This window comes from Cupressus sempervirens, chromosome 5 (assembly GCF_028749045.1).
Source record: "Cupressus sempervirens isolate cs-2001-9-10 chromosome 5, ASM2874904v1, whole genome shotgun sequence".
NCBI lineage: Eukaryota > Viridiplantae > Streptophyta > Pinopsida > Cupressales > Cupressaceae > Cupressus > Cupressus sempervirens.
Window position 1 is genome coordinate 527,715,280 of NC_143122.1, and position 8,012 is coordinate 527,723,291.

An 8,012-nucleotide genomic window follows, 5' to 3' on the forward strand; every position below is an offset into this window, starting at 1 on the left:
TAAATAAAAGATTATTATTATAAAAAATAATATATTTATGACATCAATTTATCTAAAATAAGCTTATAATTTAAACTTTACCATTATATCAATTGTCTATTTTAAATCTTATTAAAACTTGTTTTGTATATTTTTGTATGTTTTATTAAAACCATTGAGAGTATCTAAGAGAAAGGGATGACCAAGACATTCGGGCCGCTCATTTTCTCCTTGACAAGTCGAAAGGGTTTTGCCAGTTCAAGTGGTTGGAAGTCTAGGGTTTATGGAGGTGATCGTAGATGGTTCCATGTATTCGTAGATCTTCAGTGGCTACTCTGCCTCCAGACAGCAGTGCCAAAGCTTTACTAGGTTCTCTTTATTCACCTGTGACATGACTCTTACATCGTTCAATAGCTATTTCTTTCTTTTACTAATGCCTAATTTAACCGCCTTTACTGCAACCATTGTGCTCCCTTCCTATCCTTCACTGAAACTACCTTGTGCGAATTTTATTGTCATAGACTACAATTATTTCAAGATGCACACAAAATTTGATCAAAAAATTTAGAAACATTAAAGAAAATGAAATTGACAGGTGTAAAGATGGACTCCACGACCTTCGTCGATATTCTCCTCGCCCATTTCAAAAAGGGAGCTTTTGAAAAGGAAATGGACATCCATCAATGCATAAAGAATATTGGAGTTTTATCAAATATTATTACAACTGCATTGGTCAACATGTGTATGAAATGTGGAAGTATTGAGAAGGTGCGTGAACTGTTTGACAAAATTCCTCAAATATATCTCATCAATGGAGTGCAATGATTACAGGATATGTACACATTAGATCTATTGAAATTATTTAAAACTTTTAAATAAAATGAAATTGGTAGGCCTAATGCCAGATTTTACAACCTATACTGGCATCCCCATGTTTGTGCCAAAATGGGAGCTACAGAGGCCAATGGGTTACTACTTTTTTATTTCAACGAAGCTACAATGTTGCCTCCCAATCCTAACCATGCTTATAGTATTTAGAATGAGCTTTCTTTTGTAAATGGAGATTGGAACCAAGACAAGGGTTCTGCACCTCTGATGCCTTATAAATCCAAAGGTTAGTCCAATTATACCTTTGAGGAAATGCATTTGATGCCTTATAAATCCAAAGGTTAGTACAATTATACCTTTGAGGAAATGCATTCTCCAACCAATTTGGCATCTTTCTATATCACATATATGGATTCAGACAAAGGGGCATTTGGAAAAATGACGACTTTCAGTGGTTTTTAATTATTGGCCATAGCAACAGACAGAACAACATACTATCCCAGAAGCAACCCTTAGATCTTTCAAATTTATCTGGGCTTCACTGCACTTGGCATTACTTTTGAAGGTCCTTACTTTGAATCTAAAGAAGAAATGGTGGTGTGTTTGCTAGGAAGCTCAAATCTTCCCTCTCATGGAGAGAACACATTAGATCCTTGGGATTGGGATTGGGTACAAAATTCAAACTTTCTCTCACCAAATCTACTATAGGAGTACTTTAGGCCCATGGAGAATCCCAAGTGACAAGCAAGTCCTTGTGATTTGTGCATCTTTTTCATGCTTTAAGTTTTTTTAATTTTGTTGGTTGTATATTCTATGAAAGCCATTCAATGTCCAGTTAAGTCTTCTACATATCTAGACTGGAAAGGAAACATACACAAGAAACTTGAATGGGAAATGGAACTTAAGGATTATGTTGGTTTGATGTAGGTTTTTTCTAGCTTCATCAAATTGTTGATGATGTTCTTTGTAAAGTTGATTGTAAACCACTTAGGAAACTATATTACATTGGCATTACTGTTTTGTGTCTTGGACTACTTAAGATTCCTAGTTTTCAATCCTTACTTTGCAGATGAGTTTGAATTTGCAAATCCTAGCCAAGGATTTTATTCAAATTTTGGGGACATTGTTATTCTAGTTAATGTTGTGGTTCTTGCAATTGTAATTTACATCCAAAAAAGATGGAAATTAATTTCTTTGAAGCAAACATTGAGATCTATCTTAGTGAAACTCTTGCGTCTTGGATCAACCATGTATGAGAGGCTTCCCTAACAAGATTTTGAAGTCCAACTTATTTCTAGTGTCACTCTACTAATGCATTTTCCACTCTGTTATATTAACTTCCTCTATAGCAAGAATTGGAATTAGTGTTGGTCTTTCACATAGGACCTTTAATAATACTACTAAAAATTAATACACATCATATTTTTTTATCAGTTACTGCCTTCTAAAATACCTTGGATCAAGATACCCTAAACTACCCTTTTCTGCAATACTTACATGTGTCTGATCCACAGTGGGTCCATTCTTTGAAAGGCCAAGTTTTCCATCTTGGCAACTAGATTCTCATTCAGTAAATTATTAATGGTCTTGACATTAAGTAGAATAATACTTTGAGCTGCTCCAGTATGAAGGTAGTGGTGACCCCCTATAGCTTGTATGCATATTTCAAGCCTCTATTTCTAGGAAAGTGGGGGGGATATTTGACCTACACAAATGTTTATGAAGAGGTCTATTAGACATGTATTCATATACAATAAACGTATCACAATGCTAATGGAGAGACACATTTTATTCACCTTACCTGTATCCAATTCTATGTCTATTTTTTGTTCCTCTATGGGCAGACTTCACTTTATTCATTAATCAATAATAGTAAATCTATGGCATTAGTTATCCTCTTCATCACGATGGAATCTCCAAAGCCTATTTTGCATAAGTCATACTTTTACTAAGTCTCACCAATCTCTGAACTTGTGGATGTTGGCTATTTAATATAGGTCTTTTCTAATTCTACTCTCAACACATAACGAGAAACTTGTTATGTTCAATTTTGAGGGAAAGTGCTCAAGCTGGTTTTTTGAGTACTGGGTGCTTTGTTTCTCCTCTAACTACAAATTTTTTAGCATAAATTGAAAGATTCAGGTTAATGTTTTGATGTTTGCAGTTGTAAGCCTCATATGCTAATTGTTTGGTCTCTTGGAAAATGTTAGCATCCTTGATTAAGCATAGTATTGAATATCTACAAGTCAATATCAATTTGAGTTTGGATTATTGAGGTTTGACTTTCTAGTAATCAAGATATCTTGCCACCCCACAATGTCCACCAAGTTAGTGGATACTATTCCCAATCATTGAAGAAACCAAATCAGCCTCTCCATTTGCACAATTTTCCAAATGACTCAATAAAATGTAATAGTGTTACACTTCAATGTTATGCAAAATCATTAGCCAATCTGATGAAATTTTGGCAACCATTAAATCTCTCTTAGACGCCATAGGCTAAAGATTTATACATTTTCATTCAAATTCCATATCTATTTATATGCATATAGTAGTGGATCTTGTGATCCAGATGCCAAATTAAATCTTGCACTTTGAAAAAGAAAAAGAAACAAGACTAGCACCAAAACCTTGTTACAAAGGGATCACTATTAGGATACAACTCAAAAACTATCCAAATTTTGCCTACCATTAACAACTAAGTTTTCCATGATTTGGGGAAGTGTTTTGTCCTTAATGTCTTTCAAAGGCATTTGCAGTTGTGATGAAAATGTCGTAAATATTAAATCTCTTGAAAAGATAATAAGCCATACTTATATTCACTCAAAATTTCATAATTATACATACATATATGCCAATCAATCTTGCAAGCCAAATAAAGAGCTTGAGCTTGAAGGAAATAGCCAAATATGCATAGAACATTAATTCTTTATTACAAAGGGGTCAATATTTAGATACAAATCTTGAAACTTGTCCAAAGTTCTCCAACCTATCTATAACTTTCTCTTGCTATTAATTATCACTCATCATAAAGAGATATCATGGCATATTAATGATAGCTACCTTGATACATGGAAATAAAAAACTCATGTTCTCCCCATTATCCCTCTAGTTTCTCCACTTGCTTTAAACTATATGCTCTTGCATCACTGCAACTATATGTTTAATACATATAGAATTTGGAAATCCACTTTCACATTGGTTGATATTTGTACTATATCAAAGTAGGTAGGAGTATATTTGGTAGTGAATCATTAACATAATCAAGGCACAAATAGTTTCATGAATAAGTGAAACATGGATAAGTGAATTTGACTCTAAAATTACACAGTTAAACAATGATAGAAATGTCACAAGTTGACTTGTGGAAAATATCTCCTACTTATCTATTGATGAGCTCAAGAGGATTTATAATAAATGGTCCATAAGGCATAACACTTAGTGAATATTTTACAAATGGGGTTGCAAGCAAAGTGGGCTTTACCTTGTAGGAAAATTTTTGCACTAGAGAGATATTTTTAATTCCTGATAACAAAACTTTTCTTTTGTATCAAATATAGTTCCAGATTTTTCTATAGAATTTGAGCAATTAAGATTTGAAATGTATGGCTTAAATCGAGATGTACCTATTTGTGTGAAGAGACAAATTGATTATGATCCTTTGCTGGCTCCTCCACTTGGACCAATTCAACCAAGTTCTAATCTCAACTTGGCTGCTGTAGGATTGGTTCTCAGGTATGCTTTTAGTTTGCACTCATTAAATGTTCTTGATCTTATCTTTCCTAGACTATTAGTAAAAACTAAAAATTCAATTATTAGTAACTGGTTTCTTGAGAGTATGGAGCTATGACTAGCTACTGAATTTATGTGCTTTGTAGATCATCAAGTATTGCAAATGGACCTGATCGTATATTTGTTGGAGGTTTGCCATGTTATCTAATAGAAGAATAGATTATTGATCTGCTTTCATCATTTGGGTATGTGAATGGATTTCTTAGATGCTAGTTGTATCTGAATCAAGTAATTTCATCTTTGTTTTATATATTTTTAAACTATTGGGTGCATTTGATCTCGTAAAGGATTGTGAGACGAGAAACTCCAAAGGTTATGGCTTCAGTGTCTACTAGGTTAGAATCTTACCATAATGACTCCTACCATTGTACATAGTGACCGTGCAATTATGCATATAATTTTAAGGAATATGGGCTTTGATTTTCCTTTGGTAATATGTCAGGATCCGACAGTGATTGATATTGCTTGTGCTACTCTTAAAGGTTTGAAGATTGCTGATAGAACACTCATCGTGAGAGTAGCTCTGCAAGGTTTGGGGGATCCCTTATCATAGCTTCAAAACTTAATTGATACTTTTTAGATGGAGTTGTTGAGTTGTATTGTTTAAATTATTAGAATTACTTATATGCCAAAATTTTACAATTTTTTGATTTCTCAATGAGAGAACTAGGAATTTCATAATCATGAGATTTATATTTTAAATTGGCACAGTACATGGCTTGTATTCAAAGCTATATCTTGTCAATCCTTTGATGTGTGTTGTGTTGTTTGAGTGGAGTTTTTCTTTACATGTGTCATCTTACAATAGAAAATTAATTTACTCTTATGTTTTCTTATATGCTGAATGGAATATCAGTGAAGTAATTTCTAGTTCTTTTTTACATTTGTTTTCTACTAACTGATGTATACTGGATTATATAAAATGTCTTCATAACCATTTTGTCCTTAATTTCACATGCAGTGGCTAGCCTAAGCCGGAATAGGCTAATGTTTTGGTTCATGCACAACAACAAATTGTTGTTCAGGCCTTTGTAACAATCAAATTTTGTTGCTTTCTACTTGGGTCCATATATTTCTTGTCTTTATTTTATTTTTTAGGTCTACCAAAAGATTGCTCTACAATTAAATGGAGTAGCAAGTATGTCTGGCATGATGTCAGGATTGTTAACAAAAATTGAAAGCAATCAACCGATCAATTATTTACAAAAGTAGTTTGTCTTTCACAAGGATAAGCAACACTTAGCATTTCATTATCAACAAATTTCTTATTTTTATTCTTGAATGATTGATATCATGCATAATAGGTTATGGAACCTAAGGATTTGAGGGATGATAATGAGTATGAAGAGATTTTGGAATATATGCATGAGGAATGTGGAAAGTATGGTGAGTATTAAGAATTAGTTTAGTATTGGCAAGCCACTTAGGAACCATTCAGTTCACAAATGAAAATAGATCACCTTGCAAGATGTGTCAAATCAAAAACTTGTTGGAACTTCCTTGCACTTAAGATCATCTTCGATTGTCTTTGGACAACCAAGTACCTATGTTCTTATGTTTTTTTCTCTGTGAACACTAGATGAACAACAAGACCATATTTGAATTAAGAATTTATAGAGACCAACTTCATAAATGCAAGTATAGAGGACATTTATCTATTGAGAAAAATAAAGTTTCATTAGGAATATTAAATTACATCCATGTACTCTAAATTGCAATGCATCAACAATACATGATTGCGTCAAAGAGTAAGCAAGTACCTGATTGTGATATGGATAGAAAAAATATTTTGTAGGTACAACATATTTACATTTCATGATTCTAGACTCAGAAATTGGCTATCAAAGAATCCACATTTAGCTATTAATAGATAACAAAGTGTCAATCAATAGCTTGAGATATTTATATAAGTGGGAGGGGGGGGTGCCCCTGGCCCACCCCACTACCCCTTAATCATAGTGGACAATAAGATTTTTTTTTTTGAATGATTGAAACATGGTTTGTGTCAAAAGGAATTGTTTGGATGTTTCTTAAAGAGGTCTTGGAACCTTGTCCCATATTTTGTGTTTGTAAAACAATAAAGATTATTTTTTTCATACCATTCCCCTTACATAATCTCATGATAGCTATTGATCAAATTTATGTTGGGTGTTTAAGTGTTTGTCTATTATTCCACCAAGAATTGAACTAGTTGAAGATTGTGTGGAAGCATTTCAAATTGGTTTTGTAATTTGTTTTTAAGCTATGACTCTATAAAATAAGAAGCATTGTATTTGTATTTGTACCTCTAAGATGTCATTTGGAAGAATATGACCACGATAACAATGATCAAGAAAGAAGACTAGGCTAACAAATGGGTGACTAGTATTTAGGAAAGAAGGTAATGCCATGAAGATCATCTACATAAACACTTAATTATTTACTAAATAAACTATTTCACAATCTGGGCAGTGTTGTTGTTGGTTATGAAATGAATTGGTTGGTTTTTTACACTTAACTACTATTATTAAGGTTTTTCTTTTTTTTGTTCCACAACTTTATTATAGTAAGAAGAACAAGTCACATGTAATGAATTTGATAATGAGTCACATGTAATGAATTTGATAATGAAAAAATTCTCTTGATCTTTATATTATGCATTTAATAACATCATTATTCTTTAAAGGGTACTAGCTCAATGGAAGAGCACCTACTCTACAAGTAGGAGGATGGTGGTTTGATTCCACTATACCCTAATATGATTAAATAAAATACCAAATATACTACAAAATAAACTACCAAATATACTACCAAATATACTACCAAATAAATTACTAAATAAATTATCAAATAAACTACCAAATAAATTACCAAATATACTATCAAATATACTACCAAATAAATTACCAAATAAACTACCAAAATTACCACAAGAACTACCAAATAAACTATCAAATCAAATACCAAAATTACCACATAAATTACCAAATAAACTACTAGCTAACAACAATGAATGACTAAATCAATGATTAAAATAGTTTAGTCATAAATTTGGTTGGGAGATAAATGTCTGGAAATAAACTACCATTGGTCATGTGATCAAAATTAGTCACATATCTACAATTTTTAGTAGTTTATTTAGTAATATATTGTTGTTTTTTTACTGGTGCCAGTCCAATATGTGAAGAGGGAACCTCTAGCAAATGCTCAATTCATTGATAATGTTACCGAAAACCAACCAACTCATGAGAAACCTATCTTTGTGTCCAAGGGTACTGGACAAGTCCCTAATAATGCAGAGCCCCGTGCTCATGTTGCTGAAGGAGAAGTCGAAGAAAGGAAACCCAAATCATTTTACATATCTCTGTTGTTAAACAAGCAAAAATTTAGCAATTGCATTATAAATTCGGGGGCTTCCAATAACATCATGTTAG

At 32.6% G+C, this 8,012-nt stretch overlaps 1 pseudogene; it reads left to right on the plus strand.

The window, feature by feature from the left end:
- Positions 1-278: 278 nt before the first annotated feature.
- The window catches only part of LOC149557024 (serine/threonine-protein kinase ATG1c-like), a 20,417-nt pseudogene continuing 12,683 nt past the window's right edge, over positions 279-8,012 (plus strand).